Source organism: Amblyomma americanum, chromosome 2 (genome assembly GCF_052857255.1).
Source record: "Amblyomma americanum isolate KBUSLIRL-KWMA chromosome 2, ASM5285725v1, whole genome shotgun sequence".
NCBI classification, from domain to species: Eukaryota; Metazoa; Arthropoda; class Arachnida; order Ixodida; family Ixodidae; genus Amblyomma; species Amblyomma americanum.
The window spans coordinates 43,792,590-43,812,058 of NC_135498.1; positions in this window are offsets into that span (position 1 = coordinate 43,792,590).

The window sequence follows — 19,469 nt, forward strand, 5'->3', positions numbered from 1 at the left end:
CCGTTTACTGCTGTGGACTCGCGGCACTTACGTCTGCCGCCGCGTATTCACGATCTGTGACGGCCCAACGTCCACGGCTTTGACAACGACGTGTCATAGACGCGACGTGCAACATGGACGCCTGAGAGTCATCTGTGAACCGAACCCAGGACCCGCGAACGAATTCGTTTATTTATGTATGACAGCCTTAAAAGGTTTTCTTGCTATGGTGCGCATTTATTTTGAGTCGGGTTTTTTAAACAGCCTCGTGTTACAAAACTGGAACACATGGTACGTTAGGTTCGTGGTCCCGAGGTGCGCAAGAAGTCCACATTGCGAGGCCAGTGGCTGTATTTATTTGGCTGGTTACCGCTCCGTTGTCAACTAGGCGTCCTCGACTAAGAAAGACCTGTAATAATGGGGAAAGCTGTATTGGACGCAAACTTCATGGCGTGTCGTCAGAGCCGCGAAAGTTGTGCCAAGCAGTCTCGTTTTGACCGCTGAAGTCGTCTCCTGCGAGGCTTTGCGAAGCAGGGAGGCTTTGGTTGTGTCCTTTTTGTGCGTCCTGTGTGGCAGGTCGGAGATTGGGCGCTCTTGAGTAACCTCGGTAGTCTTTCAACCGATGTCAAACGTTCTCGCGGCGCAGGTAAGAAACACAGGAGATTGACACATACAGTCTACGTCACCTTTGTGTAGGGAGCGCGAGTAGTGTACTCCATGGAATTCAGATTTCGAAAACAGCGCATAGTTTCCAAGAAATGTGCTAGTGATACCTTTGCTTGCAAGTCTGTATAGCTCTACTTGCCTGCAATAGTTTCCTCTAAATCAGAGAAACAGCGACAAGATGTCTGTTTTTATGCAGAAAATTGCTCTGCTGGAGCTCTCTACACATGGTGACGTGGGACTGTACTCATGTGATGAAGGTGGGCTTTCAAGTGATCCTCTCCAGAGAAGGTTACGCGTACAGACCACCTTCCTCAATTCTCTGGAGAAGTCTGGATTTTTTTCTTGAGGTAACGTCGCCTGGGCTTTTTTAGGCAATTGCACATGGCACAGGCTTGCCTACAGTCGTGACCTTCGGTGTCAACAGACTTTCCCTGCATTTACGCATTTCTTATGGGGCTACTGTCCTCCTGCAGCTCAATTCGTTTTTAGAGGCTTGGTCCTCTGATTTCACCGGTGCCTTGAGAACACAGACGCGCAGTTTGCACAAGACAGAATAGAAAGAAAGTGTTCAAATTATTTCAGGTTTACATAGGAAGAAACCTAATTAGTGTTGGAGTGAACTGTTACCTTTATATGGGGCACACAAGCTACGCCTTCGTTGGCACTTTCATTCACTTACGATATGTGGAATCAGTGTAGTTCATAATTGCCTAAAATTAAAATTCAAAACATTCATAGCAAAGGATCATCTCATGTGCTAAAAGCTTACATATGGACATTTCATTTTTACCCATCTGCAAACCTTGCGCATTTAGTAATGTTCTGAAAAAAAATTTCATTCCTATTGTAACAATAAGCACCCTTCCTGCGTGCTCGCAATGCCACTTAATTCACGAACGCTAAAATCCATGGTGAAATTCGGGAGCAATTATGTATACCTTTAGGGAGGCGAAGCTAGTTCAGCTCTCGATGGCGCTCGGTCATTTCTTCGCTTGTGGCAGAAAGAAGAAACATCCAAGCGTTTAAACTTTTTTTTTCTTTACTGAGCTTTGTTTCTGCCCCTCATTACTTTCTTCCCAATGTAGCGATGTTGGCTGATTGAAAAATTCATTGAATTAAAGAAAGGCAATTCTCGCAGTCTTGGATGGTCCGCCTATTCCGGCAGCCCATTGGCCTGCGATGCAACGTGGACCCAGCGAACCAGTCATCTTTGCTGGTCGGGCTCCTGGCTGTGCAGACTGGCCTCCCACAGCTGTAAAATTGAGATTATGAAGAATCTCAATAGCGGGATTTAATTGGCATGCCTACACCATGTGAAAACCCGCTGCCATTTGTCCAAAGCAGAGGCGTTCTGGTTTGTAGAGTGAGGGGTATCACTGATGGAATTTAAGTGGTGTTACGAGAGCCTGTTTGTAGTCTGTGAAGGGTGTATTTCGTGAGAGTTTCGTGAGGGTTCGGGTATGTCTGTCTGGCCTGTCTGTACGTTCGTAGGTGTTCGGCGAAGTTCATTATCCTCTGCCTCATAGGCTAAGGGGGAATTGTCTTGGCATCTTCACAAAATACCAATACACGCCTTATGTTCCCCCCTCTATTTATGCAGTATATCAACGACAGTTTAGACGCGGTATTAACGCGCCCAAATATACGCATTTGGACACTAGGATTCCCCAGACTGGGCCTCTTGCGTCGTATTTCTCGGTTGATCCAGTATATGCGCGAAAGACGTAGTTTCGTTGCTTTCTTGAATCGTTTTGCCAACGGCCTCTCTCGAAGGACTACTGCTAGGCGCTTGGCCGCAGAGTTGGAAAGCTTGTTCGCGCTGAGTGCTGCCAGCATGTGATTTTTCTAATTTTTCTCTGAAATAAAAATGTACTACGAACCACGCAACGTAAGCGCATTTTGACTGAACACTCGTCCATAGAATGAGGAACTGTTCGCGCTTTACACTATTTGTATAGTTGAACGAATATAAGCCACAGCTAGCCTTTTGTGTACTGTCATATTGTATCTATTGCAGCGGTTCTGCATAGTCATGAAGATCACTACAAACAGACCCAACTCAAGACGTCTCATGGAAATCTTCGGCCACCACATTACATAGGGCTCTTTATAACACTGCTTTTACCCAGTTCACAATTTCTACTATGGTCTTCGTGATTTTCATTAGCGCCTCTTTAACCTCCGATATTTCGAGACCAACTGTGGAACTACGACATACTACAGTGAACTAAACATTTACTTTGAAAACTGCATTTATGAAAAAGCAATGTATTGGTGATTTTCCCGCTTAATCATGAGCTTACCTAAAATTTATAACGGCCGTCGCTGCGGCTTAGCGGTTATGGTGCGCGACTACTGACCCGAAAGACGTGGGTTCGATCCCGGCTGCAGCGGTCACCTTTCGGTGGAGCCGGAATGGAAAGGCGTCCGTGTGCTGTGCGATGCGAGTGCTCGTTAGAGAACACCTGGTGGTAGAAATTATAATGAGCCCTACACTACGGCGTCCCTCATCCTGAGTCGCTTTGGGACGTTAAAGAAATTAAACGTACGAGGAAGGGAACGTAAATATAACTACGTAGGGTCGAAATTCAATCGTAACGCGTGCGATCAATCAAGTAAAAAACAAACCACCATATGGCATGAGAACTCTATGTATCGACCATGACATCAGCGAACGAGAATTCAGTAAACTAGATCACTGCAATGGGACTAACCTAATATGCTGCACCTTTTATGAATCTGGCAACTTCTGGTGGTGTAAATTCCGGCAGTTCTTGAGGCGGCTCCTCTCTCCCGCCCCTGCATAGCGCTATGAAATATGCATCCAAAGTTACTCGATATTTCGCAGAAAACTTCATGGCTGATGTCATAGCCCATTTTACATTTGATTACACCGTCTTCTTCACGTGTTTCTTCCTTCTTGCTCCTCTTTACATTGCCTTCACTATAACCTCGTATCCTGGAAAGGTACTTATTTCCCGCACCATAGACAAGCCAATATTATTCCACCTGCAACGTTCAAAACCACGTCCTCCCAACTGAAACGTTCCATACGAATCGCTCGTATAGAAATATCAGAGTATAGAGTCCATATGATGCGGAAAAGTATATGGGCATCGATAAACGTGGATGAGTTATTTCCTGTTTGCATCTGCACCAAATCCTGGTTACTCCCCCATCGTAAGTATGTGGCATCGTTTTTGAGGCAAAAATAACATTGTGCCGACACGGTAGCTTGGTGCCAACGATTCTTGTAGCGTTACAGAAGAGAAAATATTTGAGGGAAAGACAAGAGTTCTGAGCCCTCCAATCATGTTTCAATTCACGTGTTGGCCACAGAGCAGCGGTAGCTTGGCACATTCGTGGCTTCAGGCATCCGAGGGCCACACTTAAAATGTGTAGGAAGCGCTACAGAGTACATTAGAAAGACAGCTCGGCAAGCGGAATTAATCCCTAGCAGGGAGTACGCATGCTGGAAGCGCTGTTTGGCATTTCTTCCGCAAGCCCGCGCAATTCTTTCCAGAGTGATGTCAGGTTTCGCGAGTCAAGTTTGAGCAGCTTGATAACACATATGAATAATAGATTCCATTAGTAAAGTGTTTATTTATCTATAGATTGTGCAGTATTTGAGGCAGGCCTTTAAGTTCGTTATGAAAAGGAGTATCCGGAGAGCGCCTGCTTCCGCTGGAGGATGTAGCGCTCATTGCTCAGAGCATGCTATTGGGAGGGCCCGTTGATGAACGACAGCGCGATGGAGCCTGAAGTTCTTCCAGGAGGTGACAGAGAGCGCAGACCAAGCCGGAGTTCTCCCCTTGGCACTTCAACTTAGGCAGAACAACTCCGAGACCACAAGTGCCGACAACTGGCGATGCCCGGACCGGTCGTCGGTGTAAGGCCACAGATCGGCATCTGCAGTGCCCTCTTCATGTCAGTCATGGTGGAAAGAGGCGCCTGATGCTTCAGTCGTCCCTGCACGCGAGCAAGTATGGCGATGGTTATGTGCGAAGCAAAGAGTGATTAACTCCAGTTTACATTACATTACATGAAATTATCCACTGCGCAGGACAACCGAAGAGACATAGGAAAAGAGAAATTTTTTGTCACGGAACTCCAACTCACCAGTCTGCCATCCTTCTACAGTGCATTACATTTTCTTACGCGACGCTATCAGACACAACGTTTTGAAAGGCACTTGATTTATTTCGGCCGCCTCGAATTTTTTAGCCTTAACGGATTGTTGACGTGCGGTAGCATTAGCGGGCTCATTCAATGACTCCTGTGTTTAGTGAATTCGTAAAAATGATCGTGGTACATCCGTAAGAAGCGTAATTAGAGTGTTTCCAATTGAGACAGCTGCCTTACTCGTATTAACTCTAGCTCATGGTAGATTTGGGGTGCTTTCCTCGAGATCCTGCGCGTATGTCTCTAGTGTCACTTCAATGCTGCTATATGTTGTGGGTTTGGGCTTGCTTGATTGTGGTCAAAAAAGCATTCTTTTTTCGAGAAAGCTTTGCTGGAACTTTTTGTAATCTGGCTGAGAACTATTCCCCCCACCCCCTTCCCAGTTCGGCTTCAGCTTCTGTTCTTAGCAGTTTCGTTCAGCTTTGTTCTACGTTTGTTCAAAAGAAAAAGTGTTCGTTTAGGGTGCCAGAAGCTATAATGCTCGCAAAATTTTTTATTCTATTTTTCAAGCAAACAGAGAACATGCAAAATTAAGTGTGATGGGCGTAACATTCGGCACTGATCGCTTTACCGCACACGCTATTCCCTGGCGTCGTCAGCGATGTGCCGTACATATTGGTAGGCATCTGCGTTTTCGTCATAGCGGCGATTTCTCGCCCCCGAGGACACGTGAGCCACGCAGCTTTGTCGGTCTTCTCAACGCGTAGTTTTTGCGAGTGGTCTGTCTGCCTTATGAGCCATTCACTGAAAAAGTGAGGGACACCAGAAGAAGAATGGAAAAAAAGAATCATTCTCACATATATAGAGTGCTACTTCCAAATGACTTTTTTTTTCAGAGCCGGCACGCGTATTGAGACGTACACATAAACACATGGCCAACGTAAGATATACTTTAAGAGCGCGAGATCTACTTCTCGGGCACAACTTCCAATTTCGTTGTGAATGGCACAATGAGCTTGAACTCCTCACAAGGTCAAACCGAACTTAAATGCGTGGCGGTATGTTCTAAGCTGTGGTAGTGTGACCATGTATTTATATTACTGTGACCACTGGGTACCTCACCATGAACTTGGGCTTAACCCTAGACCTTGACAATTCATTTGAGACAGTAGACACCATGCTTAACAGAGCTTTTGGTGGTATAACTAGGTTCGAGCCACGTTGAACCACAGCCATTTTTTCTTTGTTGACTTTCGACTCTCTCTCAGAATTAACAGCAAGGTTCACAGCCTAGGGTCTTGTTATGGTATAATAGCCGTAGCAGCGGCATATTCCATACCTGTTTTGTGCGTGACGTCACTAATACCCAGGCGCGCAAGATGGAGACACCGCAGCTGGGACTGTTGAGCGGCCCCGGGTCTCCCTCTTGGGTTCGTGCTGAGGACCCCCGCATCTTGCAGGACTGCCTCCACTTCCGGAGATTCAGGCGCTGGAAGCCCGGGACACTGTGTCGAGTGTGCGAGTCGCACGTTGTCGTCCCTGATTTCGTGCAGGTCCACGCACGAGGCTCTCCTTGCGGCGCCGAAGGAAGAGGTGCTCGCTCTTCCATCGTCAGCGTCGGGGACGCCACCGAGCTCAATTGATCCAGTCGGAGGTTCTGCTGGGAATCGTTCTGTGCCTTGTGCCCGCGCCTGGATGATCTCTAAGGGGGCGTCTTGGAAGCAAGCCAGACTTGTGTCCCGGGACGTCGTTCTGCCCGTTCTGCAGCGGGGCCAAAAAGTGCTCTAGCAGCACGCGCCACGTTCGGAACGCTGCGGGGCCACAACCGGTTCTTCTTCATTTTCTTCCTCTTAAACTTATCACATACTCACGTAGGAGGATTGGCCAAGGTCCAGTGGCATAAACACGGAAATTGCCATAGGAGATTACGACAAAATATTGGCGCCAAGCGTAAATTTTGAAAAATGTATCGATCAAAAAGGACACAAGAATATATTGTCACGAAATGTTGACTGCTGTCCGGAGAGCGGTAAGATGGCGAAAATGGTGTCTTTATGGGCTGACTTGCGCCCACAGTGGGCTGAATCACTCGGCGGCGGCGCAGCAACAAGTGTGCTCGGCGGTCGCCGAACAGAATGCCTTCTGCTCCCGGCCGTGCTATATTTAAAGCTGACAGCGAACTTTCGGGGTAAAGCATGCAAAGTTACTTGAACATTCTGGAAGGAGGTAGAATCAGCTCCGCCTGGATGTGATCAATCGAGATAAATGTGGTCGCGTCTTGCATCCACAGAGTGATAAATTGGCGAGACAGCAGCTGTTAAGAACAAACAAACACGACAAAGTTTCGCGGTAAAATTAAGTAAAATAACAAGCAGAATTTTGGTTAAAAAAAGAAGAGGGAGAAAATTTTTGGGCAGCCCTATTGAAAGTTTTCATAAGGCGAGTCTCAAAATTCTATATATTTCTGCTTTTTTATATGGAATCTGTATGGTGTGTATGGAGTCAGTATAGACATTATGGGCAGTGCGTGTGGAAAATTGACTTCATATGAAGTCATGCCCTTTTTATGTAAGCTACATAAAAGCTTTATGAAATCTGTATAAACACAAAACAACAAACGTGTCGATGCCCATATACTTTTCCGCATCATATGGACTCTACACTCCGATAAATCTATACGAGCGATTCGTGTTGAACGTCTCAGTTGGGAGGACGTGGTTTTGAACGTTGCAGGTTGATTAATATTGGCTTCTGTATGGTGCGTGAAATAAGTACCTTTCCAGGATACGAGGTGATAGTGAAGGCAATGTAAAGAGGAGTAAGAAGGAATAAACACTTAAGGAAGTCAGTATAATCAAGTGGAAAATGGGCCGTGACATCAGCCGTGAAGTTATTTGCAAAATATTGAGTAACCTTGGATGTATTGTTTATAGCGCTATGCAGGGGTGTGAGAGAGGTGCCGCCTCAAGAACTGCCGGAATTATTACCGCCAGAAGTTTCCAGTTTCATAAAAGGCGCAGCATGTCAGGTTAGTCCCATTGCAGTGACCTAGTTCACTGAATATGCTTGTTATTTTACTTTATATTACCGCCAACCTTTGTCGTGTTTGTTCTTTTGTTTATTCTTCAAAGCTGATATCACGCCAATTTATCGCTTTGTGGATGTAAGACGCCGCCAGATTTATCTCTATTGATCGCATCCAGATGGAGCGGATCCTACCTCTTTCCAGAATGTTCAAATAACTTTGCATGTTTTACCTCGAAAGTTCGCTATCAGCAATAAATCTTGCACGGCTGGGAGCAGCGGGTATTCTCTTCGGCAACCGCCGACCACGCTTGTAGCTACGCCGCCGCCGAATATTCAGTCCACTGTGGGCGCAAGTCAGCCCAAATAAAGAGTTTTATTTAGACACCATAATCGCCATCTTTCCGTTCTCCGAACAGCAGTCCCCATTTAGTGACAATATATTCTTCTGTCGTTTTTCATCGATGCATTTTGCAAAATTCACGCTTGGCGCTAATATTTTGTCGCAATCGCCTACGGAAAGTTCCTTGTTTATGCCACTACACCTTGACCAATCCCCCGTGGGCGTATGTGCCATGTTGAAGCGGAAGAAAAAGAAGAAGAACCGGTTGTGGCCGCGCTGCGTTCCGAAGGTGGCGCGTGCTGCTCGAGCACTTTTTGGCCCCGCTGGTGAACGGGCAAAACGACGTCCCGGGAGACAAGTCTGGCTTGCTTCCATGACGCCTCCTCAGAGATCATCCAGGCGCGGGCACAAGGCACAGAACGATTCCCAGCAGAACCTCCGACTGGATCAATTGAGCTCGGTGGCGTCCCCGACGCTGACGATGGAAGAGCGAGCACCTCTTCCTTCGGCGCCGCAAGGAGAGCTTCGTGCGTGGACCTGCACAAAATCGGGGACGACAACGTGCGCCTCGCACACTGGACACAGTGTCCCGGGCTTCCAGCGCCTGAATCTCCGGAAGCGGAGGCAGTCCTGCAAGATGCGGGGGTCCTCAGCACGAACCCCAGAGGGAGACCCGGGGCCGCTCAAAAGTCCCAGCTGCGGGGTCTCCATCTAGCGCGCCTGGGTATTAGTGACGTCATGCACAAAACAGGTATGGAATATGCGGCGGCTACGACTATTATACCCTAACAACACCAAAGGCTGTGAACCTCCAGCGTCCTCCAGCGTAATATCGTCCAGTGATATTAGAAGCGTAACATTATGCCAAGGTCAGATGTAGATACTTTGTAACTGTATTTTTTGTGTGTGCGTTTGTGAGTGCGCCCTTCCACTGTTGTCATGTGATCAGCTGCTGGGCTATACACCCCGGCAGAGGGCGCAGGGTGTCTCTCAAGCTGTAACAACGCAGCTTTTTGCCTTGCGTCCTGTCTCCTTGTTGCTGATGTAACCTTGTGAGAGTTAATAAAATATATCGTATAAAAAAAACCTATGCTGGTAATTCTGAGGGAGAGCCGAAAGACAGCAAAGAAAAAATGTCTGGGGTTCAACGTGGCTTGAACCTAGTTGTACCATCAAAAGCTCTGTTACCCATGGTCCCCACTGTCTCAAATCGAATGTCAGAGTCTAAGGTCGAGATCAAGGTCAAAGGTCAAAGTCAGGTACCCAATGGTCACAGTAATAAGAATACATGGTCATACAACCACAGCTTAGACCATACCGCTACGCATTTAAGTTCGGTTTAACCTTGTGGGGCGCGTTGAAGGTCATTGTCCCATCCACATCGAAATCGGAAGTTGTACCCCGTGGAGTAGAGCTCTCACTCTGAAAGTATGGCTTATGTTGCCCCTGTGTTTGCGCGCTCGCTCTGAAAAAAAAAGTCAGTTGAACGCAGCACTCTATATACGTGAGAATGATTCTTTTTTTTTCCTTTCTACTTCTGCGGTCCCTCACTTTTTCAGTGAATGGCTCAAAAGGCCGACAGACCACTCGCAAAAACTACGCGTTGAGAAGACCGACAAATCTGCGTGGCTCACGTGTACTCGCGGGCGAGAAATCGCCGCTCTGACGAAAACGCAGATGCCTACCAATATGTACGGCACATCGCTGACGACCCTAGGGAATAGCGTGTGCGGTAAAACGACCAGTATCCAATGTTACGCCCATGACACTTAATTTTGCATGTTTTCTGTTTGTTTGACAAATGCAAGGAAAAGGTAAAGTAAATTTTGCGAGGATAACAGCTTCTGGAGCAGAGTGTGTCAACCGAAACCAAGGCTTAAGCTAAAGCATTATTTTCTTTTTGAGCCTTAATAGAGCGGCGCTGCACGGAACTGTGGAGTACTGAAGCTGGACCCGAACGCAGGAACTGTTCTCAACCAGTTTACGAAACGTTTCGGCAAAGCTTCCTCCAAAAAAGAATGCTTTTTTGGGCACAATCAAGCAAGCCCACAGCCACAACATATACCAGCATAAATGTGGCACTAGAGACATAAGCGCGCAGGATCTCGGGCAAAGCACCACAAATGCATGATAAGGTAAAGTTAAAACAAGCAAGGAAGCTGTCTCAGTTGCAAAAATTCTCATGGATTCACTATACATGCGAGTCGTCGAACGAGCCCTCTAAACGCTACCGCGCGTGAACTCTCTCCTAGGGCTAAAAAATGAGCCGACGCTGAGGCAGCGCTCGAATATCGAGCCTTAACACACCTAACTAATGTATCCGGTTCCGAATCCCTGCCGCGAGCTGGGCTCTAAATTAACTAGGAAGTTTATGTTGCACGAAAGGAAAAGCTGAATCGTATGACACATCCGGAACATTCTGCGGCAGACGGCTGGCCCAGAAATTTTACAGGAATGTCAGCACTAAGTGGCCCGACTTTGACGCCTGCCAGACACCGGATCGACATAAGCCTGTTTTTAGTTGTAGTGCTCTGGGCATCACGCTGCCGCCGGTTATTATTTTATTCCGTTATGTAACCACCTCGGTTACCGTGGCACCCATTGGGATACAATGTCGTTGCTATGGAGGCAGGCATCTTGGAGTATCTCCGTATAGTCAGCATACCTCGGAGGCTCGAAACTCTTCAGCAAGGCTAATGCTCTAAAATTCCAGTTGGCCGAAATAAACCAAGTGCCTTTCCCTGCATTGCCTCTGATACCGTAGCATAAGAAAATGTAATTTAAACTGGAGTTAATCATTTTTTCCTTGGCACGTGGCCATCATCATACTTGCTCACGTGCAGGGACGGCTGAAGCAACAGGCCCCTCTTTCCACCATGGCTTACATGTAGAGGGCACTTCAGATGTCGACCTGTGGCCTTACAGCTACGACGGCTCCGGGCATCGCCAGTGGTCACTTTATGTTTCCTCTCAACGGGCGGCACTTGTGAACTCTTCGTTGTTCTGCCCAAGTGTAGATGCCAAGGGGAGAAGTCCGTCTTGGTCTGGGCTGTCGATCACCTCCTGGAACTACGTCGTGCTGCAACGTGCTGCAGCTCAACAGGCCTCCTAATGGGATACTCAGAGCAATCTGCGCTACATCCTCCAGCGGAAGCAGGCGCTCTCCGGATACCCCTTTTCCAACGCACTTAAAGGCCTGCCTCAAATACTACACAATCTATAGATAATTAAACGCTTTACTATTGCAATCTTTTATTCCTATGTGTTATCAAGCTGCTGACGCCAGACTCTCGAACCCTGACATCACTCTGGACAGAAGTGCGCCGGCTTGCGGTAGGAAGGCCAAACAACGCTTCCAGCGTGCGTACTCTCTGCTAGGGATTAATTCCGCTTGCCGAGCTTTCTAATGTACCTCTGTAGTGCTTGCTACACATCTTATATGTGGTCCTCGGACGCCTGAAGCCTCGAAAGTGGCGAGCTACTGCTGTTCTGTGGCCTACACATGATTAAAAAACATGGTTGTAAGGCTCAGAACTCCCGTAAGCTGTTTATATCGTCTGATGATGATGATCATTATGATGATGATGATGATGCTTGAGTGAGTGCCCGCGTGCTGTGCGATGGCAGAGAAGGTTAAAGAACCCATGCAAAGTGGCCCAAGTTCCCACTACGGCGTGTCTCAAGTGCCCCTGCGCAGCACTGAGACTTCAAGCACCACATACCCTACCTTTTAGGTCATACCTCCTCCTCTATCTATATAATAAAGGGCTCAAAACCACCACCCCCTCCCCGCCCCCCCCCCCCCCCTCTTTGACAGACCGTCGATCCTCGAGCGACCGTAATCTGCCTTCCGCGGTAAAACCCTTTATGGCTTTGTTCGTTACACAAAGCGATGTCAAAGAACCATTGTCTGAACATCCATTCCAGGAGGCAGCTTGTGCCCGTTGGACACCAGTGGGCGCCCGGCGGCACTCGGCATCGAAGCCCGTAACTAATGTAGTTGCAAAGCGTACTTTAACGTTGGTGCTGGCGGCATTTAAGGAATGCATGACTGAAAATATCGGCTGTGTGCCTTTAACAGGAAAACATCACACGCCTTTGACTGAGCACGACCACGAACCTTTGCACCCACAAGGTGAAAAAGGAAGTTGATGCCGAAAGCGCACGTGCCACGCGCAGCAGTCCGAACGTGGCGCTTTGTGGGCCGGAGTCTACCAGCACTGACGGCGAGCGCACCGCTACCAAGCGCAAGAGCAAGCTCTGGCTATCCAAAACATCTGTTCCCAGCACACGCTCAGGTGCGCGTACAAGGCACAAGTCTGCGGTGAGGCACGCCGGCGGCAGGCCACTGAGTTTAGGGACGTCACCATGGCTGGCTGTGGAGGGGCGAGCAATATGTACCGCTGTAACAGCAAGGAAAGCTACTGGGACTCGGACCTGGAGACCTTCTGGCACATGCTCAGCACAGCACCTGGGCTTCCTGCGCCTGAATCACCGCCAGCAGAAGCAGCTGGGCGAGGTGCAGAGGAATGCTCGGAACGCGGCTCAGGAAGAGCTCCAGGGCGAAGCCGTACACTCTTCGCGCACACTACTTCCCAAACGGAGGAGCGACCAAAGTCTCCATACGGAGGGCAGGTAAGGAACTTCCGTGCTAGCAACAGTTGTATGCGAGATAGCTGGTCGGTCATTTGAAGCCTAATGACCTGGGGCTGGAGCAAACACAGAGGACAGAGCATGTAGCCACAAGAACGACGAAGCACAAACACGTGCATTTCATTGTTGTTCCTGTGAGTAACGTAGCACGTCCTCTGCATTTAGTATTGCGCAAGATTTTCATTGTCAAGCTGTAGTTCTTCAGGTTGGAAAGTGTGCTTTCGATGAGGGTACGGAAGCACATCAGTGCTTCGGCGGTTTGCGGATTTAGGCATTTACGAACTGTTGCGATATTGGTGGTGAGTAAAGTAAATTGTGCTCAAATTATTAACATTGAGTGCGTAATTAAACGTACTGCTATCTGGAAGCAAAATCGGTGATGCAGACGCAGTAACAAAAATGGCCAGAAATAATAGTCCGATAGATAACCCAAGAGGTGAAACAAGAAGCAAAAAAAACGGTCTTCAGAAAATTATGGCGACCGCTTTTATGTCTCTAGAAGATAACTCCATTCGTAAGCCCCCGCAAAAAGTGATCATTGGGATAAGTCACTGCCAAGGCTCTTATTTGTGCTAGTTGGTTACTGAATCCCGACATAGTAACTAGCACAAATAGACACAGAGGGTACAAAATACAGAGCACACGGTAGACAATTTACTGCCTATCTAGTGTGTCTCCTGTCGTTGCTCTCCTGTCTGTGTCCTTTTTATGCTGCTTACTATGTCGGGAGTAGTCACAAAATTTAAAGTGTGGTTCCCTAATTGGCGTGGCCTATGGCTTTTGGGTTTTTTCGTCGGATGACACGGTCGCAGATTGTCTGAAATGGAAAGGACTAGACTTTGCTTTATCTACAGCAGTTTGTTTAACCTCACAGGCAGGCGTGTTTTAAATAAATACTATTTATAGTACAAACGCCAGTGCGAATTTGGGACACTTAGCACTTAGGTTTTCACTTCGGCTTCGGTTTCGGTTCGAGGTTTGGTTTCCAAGGACACGCAGGCTTCACACATGCAAAAGTGTTCGTGAAGTTTCGAGACTAAATCCATTTAAAAAATGCGTTTAACATTGAAATCATTTGTGCAGCACCCCTTCAAAGTAGTCTTCCCTGTAGTCTATACACAGCTTCCAACGCTTCCTGAGGTCTTGGAAAGAGTTGGAAAACACTTCTTTTGGCAGGACTGTCAGCTACTTTGTCGTGGCGCCTTCAATGGCCTCCATGCTCCCCATTTAGCGACCTTTCAGGGCTCTCTTCACACACAAAAAAAAATGGCGTGGGGAGAGGTCAGGCGAGTATGGCGAATGGGGAAGTACAGTAATGCTGTGCATGGCGAGAAATTTTGTCACGCTCAGAGCAGTTCGTGGCCTTGCATTATCTTGTAGAAGGCTCCATTGTCCAGATGGCCATGAGTCAGGGTGACGGCGTCGCAGTGCATCACGCAAGTGTTAGAGCACGCTGATATAAAACTCCTGATTCACCGTCTGCTCTTGTGGGACGAAATCGTGGTGTATGACACCTCTGGCATCGGAAAAACTATCAGCATCGTCTTTGTTTTTGTCATCTGTCGCCGCACCTTCCTCGACGCCGGAGAGCTTGTGGAACACCATTCGAGGATCGTATTTTGAGGATCGTGTTGAAAACACCATGTTTCGTCTTCAGCAGTAATGCTGTCGACGAATGGAGCATCCTTCTCTTCCTCGAAGAGCAAATCAGCGCTCATTGATTCCCGCGTGTCCTTCTGGTCCTGTGTGAGTGAATGCGGCACAATTCTGGCATTCAGCTTTCGTTTCCCCCGAGTTCTCGCGCAAAATATGGTGGCATGTTGTCTTACTAACGTCGAGAGCATCTGATAGCATGCAGTCTGTAATGGTGCGGCCTTGCTGTACGATTCCCTGATCCGAGCACTGTGCTTTCATTGCGTGAGGTTGAAGGGCGCCCCTGCCTTGTGTCGTCTTCCACCGACGTTCTGCCCGAAACGAACCTCTTGTACCACTCGAAAACCCGCGCCGCGATAATGTCTCGTTGCCGTAAGCGTCACGAAGGAGCTCATACGTCGGTGTAGCTGTCTTGCCAAGCTTCACACAGAATTTTATGTTTGGACGCTGTTCTATGTGGACGTCAATCTCTCCACATTCGCTCACAGTAAAATGCGCCAACGACTAGAGACGTATTTTTCCACATGTAGTGCCATCTAGCGGCTGCCACAGCAATTAACATAAATAACGCAGGTTAGCCTGAAAATATGGCGCTATGCATACGCACCAACATTTGTTTTGGGGAATCATTTCTACAGAAGAAAAAAAATCAGTCTCGAAACTTTACGGACAAAGGTTGTAGATCGGTAAAACCACGCTTACGGCCCGCCCTAGGAGTATGACGTGATAGCGTTAATAACTTCCAGATATACAGAATTGGTCATTCTCTACTTCACATTCACAGAGCCCTGGGCGTCTTGATATATTTCTGGCGCAGTGGTGCAGCAGTTAAGCAGTGCGCCATTGCCCCGCGATGGTGGGTGCAGCCATCGGCGGGACTTGTGAAACCCAGGTTGTTCTTCCCGAGCAATCTCTCGTGAACAATCATTAATTGAACTGCCACCTGCCACAGTGTGCAGTGTGCGTGCGTTTGCGTGTTTACACACACCTGGCAGGATTTTCACAACCCTGTGGGCATGTGGCCAGTCTGCCGCAAAGCAGGCTACAGATATCAGGTTTTTGCAAGCATGTGGATAGCAGTGCTACTGCACTAGAAGAACGATTAATTCGTGCCAAGATTTCCAACGTGAGTGTAGTAGCAACACATATGATAGTTGAAGTGTACAGAAGACATCCGTAGTGCAGCAACATCATGCGTGAGCGTTTTTTCCTCAATAATTTTAGAGAAGAACATATACTCGGCCCCAGCTTCAACAATGTCACACGTTCTGCAGCCTTCAGGGCATTTTCTTATTGCCACTGAAAACTTAACAAACCAGGATGCCAAATTGAGGCAGCCGGATAATAGGCATTTTGCAGAGCTTCCTGACAAACATATGCATGCTTCCAATTACAGCATACTTTCACGATTTTCCCCCAATCACTCCATATAATACACCTGTCACTTGTCACCGCGCAAGGATGTCGACACAAGCGCTCGTAACCGACAGCCTAGGCTAAGCGCTCATGCAAAGGACTTGCGCTCTTTGGAAAGCTGCAAAGTGCAAATGATCGCAACCGCAACTAGACTGCAGATGACTGCGGCAGTTTACTGCCGGCCACACCCCAGTGGCGATTATATTACATGCTAAAATGCGGATTCAACACGGTTGGTAAGGCGATACCAATAATTTTGGTTCCCCGCTTATTAGCAAAATCAAGAAACAAAAGCCGACGTGGTATGGCATAAAGTGGTATGGTATGGTACGTTATGATGCGGTATGGTATGGTATGGTATGCAGCGGTACGGTATGGTGGTATGATATGGCATGGTGCGGTACGTTACGGTATGGTATGATATATGATACTATATAGTATGGCATGGTGCTGTATGGTATGGTATAGTATACAGTGGTATGGTATGATGGTAAGGTATGGCACGGTGCGGTTCGTTACGGTATGGTATGGTATATGATACTGTATAGTATGGTATGGTATGGTATGTGCGCTTACCGTGCTAAAATACACATAGGCAATGAGAGATACCGTGGTGGAGTGCTCTGCAATAATTTCTACCATCTGGATATTTTTAGCGTGCACTGACATCGTAAAGCACACGGGCGTCTCCAATTCATGTCCATTAAAACTCGGCCGCCATGGCCGTTGTATTTGGTCCCGCTAAGCAGCCGAATGACATCACCAATAAGCCACTACATTTTAGAGGCTATCAGTACGTTTTAAGGTGCCACACTCTCTCCGAAAACACAGGCACGACGTGTCCAAACAAAGTGTAACACCACCGTCATTTTTCACCTGATTAAAACTTGCGTGCGTCGACTGAAATGGGTTATTACGACATCACAACGAAGCCCCAACAGGAAGTAATAAATAAATATTCCGAAGCCAAAACTTTTCATAACTAAGCTTACAGAAAATCGAACATTAAAGCATCGACTTCGTATAATCAGCGAGAGTAAGAACAAGACCACAAGAGACAAAAATATGCGTTTTACACACGAATATCAGCAGGAATGTAGTCTAGGCGAATGGCGGATTAACAGGTTTTTTTTTTACAAACATTCAACAAGCCGTCCATCAAGGCACAAGCAGTCCACTATAAACGCAAACTAATCTGCCTTTTGAAGTGACTTAATTAAAGTAGCTCTACTGCTGTATGCGCGGATCCTCTTGCAGACAACAGTTGTCGAAAAAGCGGTTTTAAAGTCACATTCAAACGCCTCAGTGGACAGGAACGGTGACTGACAAATTACCCGCATAAGTCATCGGCAGTTGGCCCCATAAAATCAAGTCAGTATATATTCATTTAATCCCAGCCCTTGACGTGCCAATGTTCTTACACATGCAGGAGCGCCTGACACAAGCACTGGTGGGTCCCACCAGGAGCCATCCTGGAAGAGAAGGTGCTGTGGATGCCAATGCAGTGGATGCCGATCCGCAGCATTACCGGCAGGGCTTCTGGCGGCGTCCCAGCGGCTTTTCCGGGATGCTTCTCAATAAGGGCCCTGGTGGCCGTTTTCACGGCCTGCCGCTTTTTGGCCGGTGCTGATTTCAGGAGACCCGAGCCTCGCTCAGGCACTCTGCGGCACCTGCAGATACGCGCGCTGCTCTAGCGGTGACTATGCATGGGCGTGCTGTGCAGAGGTGCGACCCGCTGCTCCAATGTCACCGTGAGTGCGCAGTCCCACTCCACACGGACTTACAATTGGACAATACGAGGGAGCAGGACTGTTTCGTGATTTCTTTTTACATCGCAACGAGCGCCGGCAGCCTCAACATGTTTGCCTGGATGCCCTGGAGGTGCCGACGACTCGGTACTGTGCGAACTGTGGACGATGTAAGGCGTTGCTGAAAGAACGTTTTATTCATTAGGCCAGTAGAGCCCATTCAACTTAAAACTTGAGATACCTATGTGCCTGAACAATAGAGTGCCTTCAAACTGCACTAAGCGCGCCGCAAGCAATGATTCTTATAAAGAACGTTATCCCGAGACCTCAGACTTGCTCTGAATTTCCGAACATGCTTTCAATTTGGTGTTTTCAGTGTCCACTCGGCTTTGTAACCGTGTATCAAATGAGTTACGTGTCGGAACGCGCGAGGTGGCTCTTCTACAACTGTCACTGTATATAGAGCACGGGGAGCTGCATATTATGTAAAGAGCAAATTTTTCTCGATCATCTCCTTTTTTTTTGTGTGGTTCCTAATTTGAGTCTGAAAACATCGCTCCATTGTTTTTTTTTCATCGCTTATGAGTTGCTACAGCGGGTGATTTTTAAAACTTTGATTTTTAAATCCTAACATTAAATCTTATTTAGTGTGTGATGGAAGTGCTGTTGAACAGTTATAATGATTTGTTTTAAAATAGAAGCAAAAACGGAAGGAAGAACTGGTTCTGGCACCGGCGATAAATGCACGCAATTTTAAGCACCCGAGCTACGGCCAGCGCAAAAGTATAAATGGACACGACATTGGATTTACAGATAAGAGCGATAGCGAGAAAGAAGAGTGCCGAGGAAGCGATTGTGGCTTGGCTTGAGCCAGTCAGCAGGCCAGTGCACTTTCCTTTCCTTTTTTCCTGGCAGCAACAGACAGACAGACAGACTGCAGGCAGAAGTGTGGTCCTTGTATGCTACGGAATTAGAGTTTCAGCAGAATTCAAGCCAATATCCCTGTCCTCAACCGCTTTGAAGCAAGCTGCAGAAAGCTCATAATGTCTCCCTTGTGCACAAAGTTATGTTGGGCTGAATGGGCACCTTCAATCAGAGTTGCCGTCTGCAGTCTTTTTTGCGTGCGACATGAACAGTGGTGCCTCCCGAGAATAAGCTGCAATAATGTAGAGCCGCACATGATGATACAAAGCCCTGCAATGGTATGCATGTGATTGATCTGAAAGCGGCATGAAAATGAAAATTGCTTTTTTCGAAGATCCCCAGGTGGTCGAAATTATTCCGGAGCCCTCCACTACGGCACCTATTCTTCCTTTCTTCTTTCACTCCCTCCTTTATCCCATCCCTTACGGCGCGGTTCAGGTGTCCAAAGATATATGAGACAGATACTGCGCCATTTCCTTTCACCAGAAAAACAATTATTATTATTATTATTATTTTCGAAGAAAGAAAATATCCGTCTCACATCTCGGCGGACACCTGGACAGCACCGTAAGGGAAGGGATAAAGGAGGGAGTGAAAGAATAAAGGAAGAAAGAGATGCCGTAGTGGAGGGCTCCGGAATAATTTCGACCACCTCGCGATCTTTAACGTGCACTGACATTACGCAGCACGCTGTGCTATGTCATTTGGTGCGATGTAATTTGGAGGTCAATTTGGTGCACTAGGTTTGGTTTTCACTTCGGCTTCGGTTTGGATTATAGGCTCGGTTATCGAAGATCCCACAGGCTTCAGAAAAAGATAAAAATAATAATTGGTCTTGGGGGGAAAGGAAATGGCGCAGTATCTGTCTCATATATCGTTGGACACCTGAACTGCGCCGTAAGGGAAGGGTAAAGGATAGCTAAAGTCAGATTTCCGCTCCC